Raw genomic sequence first — 2,672 nt, forward strand, 5'->3', positions numbered from 1 at the left:
GGCGGGGGGGGGGCTAAAGAACTATCCAATCAGGACAGGCATAGGCGGGGCGCAGGGGTCTGTCCAATCAGAGACGTGAAGCTGAGGTGGTGACCTGCGCAGTCAAGGGCGCTAAGGGGACCGACTGGGGAACTCTCCAATCAGGGGCGCTGACGTCGACAGCATTGTCCAATCAGAGTCGCGACTTCACGAGTTCTGTCCAATGAGGCCCCGGGGACAGTACGCCCAGTTCCCCTCGCCCTGCGCGCTTTCAGTCCTACCCTGAGCGGCTCAGGTGTCCCTGTGGCGCTCACCTGCCCCGGCTGCGGGACGGCGGGTGCTCACCCGGAGAGCCCAGGAACGGGCAGGACATGGTTAGTGCGGGGCGCGAGCGGAGCCCTGGCTCGGGGCGGGGCGGGGCGGCCGGAGGAGACTGAGCGCCCGAGTTCGTGGCCGGAGGAGGCTGCGGCACGCGCGGGATGGCGCAGGACGAGCGCCTGGGCCCCGGGGACGCCGTCACAGCGGCCGAGCGGTAGGGGTGGGGGCAGCTTTGGGGGACAGTAGAGGCGGTCAGGGGCTCCAGGGGTTAATATCTGGGGACAATAGAGGTCAGGAGTTTGGGGGGAGCTCGTGGGGACAGTAGGGGTGGTCAGGGGCTTGGGGCCGTTTAGGTGGACAGTAGATTGTCATGGGCGCGAGGGCAGCTTTGGGGGACAGTAGAGGCGGTCACGGACTCAAGGGCAGTTTGGAACAGTGGAGGAGGGGAGGGGCAGTTTGCGGGAACAGACATGGTCACGGGCTCTGAGGCAGTTTGGGGGTTCAGTAGAGGGGAGTCAGGCTCAAGGGAAGGTTTTGGGAGGCCAATAGCAGCGGTCAGGAACTCCGGAGCATTTTGTGATGGGACAGTAGGGGCAGTCATGGGTTTGAAGGGGCAGTTTTGGGGGACAGTAGAGGTGATCAGGGGCTTGAAGGCAGTTTAGAGGGACTAGCGGCGTTCCGGAGTTTGGAGGCAGCTCGAGGGGACAGCCGAAGCGGTGAGGGGCTCAGGGGCTCTTTAGGGGAACAGTAGAGGAGGTCAGAGGCTTGAGGGCAGTTTAGGGGGGACAGTAAAGGGAGTCGGGCTCGAGGGAAATGTTGGGGGACAGGAGGGGCCGTCAGGGGCTCGGGGGAAGCTTGAGAAGAGGGCAGGGGCAGTCAGGGGCTTGGCGGTCAGTTTGGGAAGGTCTGCCAAGGAGGAGGTGGTGCTTTGCCCTGGAGCCTGTCAAATAAAAATAAAATCCTGGCTAGAGGAGAGAAAAATAGGGATAAGCCCCAGCCTCAGAAAGCTGCCATCTCTCAAACAGGAAAAGGCTTCACTTTTATACACAAGAAGGGGTTTGGAGGAACTTTTTAGGGGACAGACAGAAGCAGGGGTTCGGGGGGAGGTTAACAATAAATGTACCTCCTCGTGATCAGTTAGCTCAGGAGAGGTGACGGGGGGCTCCACACTTACTGCTTGATGAGACTAAGGGGGCCACTGAAAGTTCAGGTGCCTGTGGAGAGGACAGAATGCTGAGTAACGTTTGGGGAAGAAACGGGATGCTGTGAACACGTGGTCAAGACTGTACAATAACCCAAACATAGTAGGGAAACTTTTATGAAAAAAGGATTATTAGGGTGGGTGTGGTGGCTCATGTCTGTCATCCCAGCACTTTGGGAGGCGGAGGCAGGCAGGTCACAAGGTCAGGAGTTCAAGACCAGCCTGACCAACATGGCGAAACTCTGTCTGTACTAAAAATAAAAAAAATTAGCCGGGTGTGGTGGCGCATGCCTGTAAAGCCCCAGCTACGCAGGAGGCTGAGGCAGGAGAATCGCTTGAACCCGGGAGGTGGAGGTTGCTGTGAGCCAAGATTGTGCCACTGCACTCCAGCCTGTGCGATGGCGACTTTTTTGGAGACTCTGTCTCCAAAAAAAGAAAAAAAAAAATTATTGCAAGGTTTGAGGGAGGGGGAGAAGGGATGGTGGCAATAGGGCGAGGGGTTGGGGCAGGGGAGGAATGCCAGAGGTTTGGGGTTCTATTGCAGTGGGATGGGGGAATAAGCAACAGGGGTGTGGGGACAGTTGGTTATTGGGCTGGGGGACTAATGCTGTAGCCACAGGGAGACAGCTGTGGCGGGACAACTCTCTAACCATCAAGCATGCAGCCATCTGAAGAGCTGACTAGGCCAGACACAATGGATCACGCCTGGAATCCCAGCTCTTTGGGAGGCTGAGACAAGCAGATCACCTGAGGTCTGGAGTTCAAGACAAGTCTGGCCAACATGGTGAAACCCTGTCTCTACTAAAAAATACAAAAATCAGCCGGCATGGTGGTACGTGCCTGTAATCCCAGCTACGTGGGAGGCCGAGTCAGGGAGAATTGCTTGAACCTGGGAGGCAGAGGTTGCGGTGAGCTGAGATCGCACCACTGCACTCCAGCCTGGGCAACAGAGTGAGACTCCATCTCAAGAAAAAAAAAGAAAAGAGTTGGCTAAAACAAAAGTTTTTCTTTTCTTTCTTTGTTTTCGTCAGGTCTCACTCTTTTAGTCAGGACTCAAGCAAGCCTCCTGCCTCAGCTTCCTGAGTAGCCAGGACTATAGGCATGCACCACTGCACCCAGCTAATTCCAAAAATTTTTTTTTTTTTTTTTTTTGAGACGGAGTTTCACTCATGTT

General features: G+C 56.4%; 1 protein-coding gene across 1 annotated transcript in view; it reads left to right on the forward strand.

Moving 5' to 3' along the window:
* Positions 1 to 211: 211 nt before the first annotated feature.
* Positions 212 to 2,672, forward strand: part of ZNF77 (zinc finger protein 77) — a 15,165-nt gene continuing 12,704 nt past the window's right edge. Inside the window, exon 1 of the mRNA XM_017507457.2 lies at positions 212 to 353. The gene's annotated coding sequence lies outside the window, so the exon portion shown is untranslated. The remainder of the gene's footprint in view (positions 354 to 2,672) is intronic.

Source organism: Cebus imitator, unplaced genomic scaffold (genome assembly GCF_001604975.1).
Source record: "Cebus imitator isolate Cc_AM_T3 unplaced genomic scaffold, Cebus_imitator-1.0 Scaffold375, whole genome shotgun sequence".
Classification (NCBI taxonomy): domain Eukaryota; kingdom Metazoa; phylum Chordata; class Mammalia; order Primates; family Cebidae; genus Cebus; species Cebus imitator.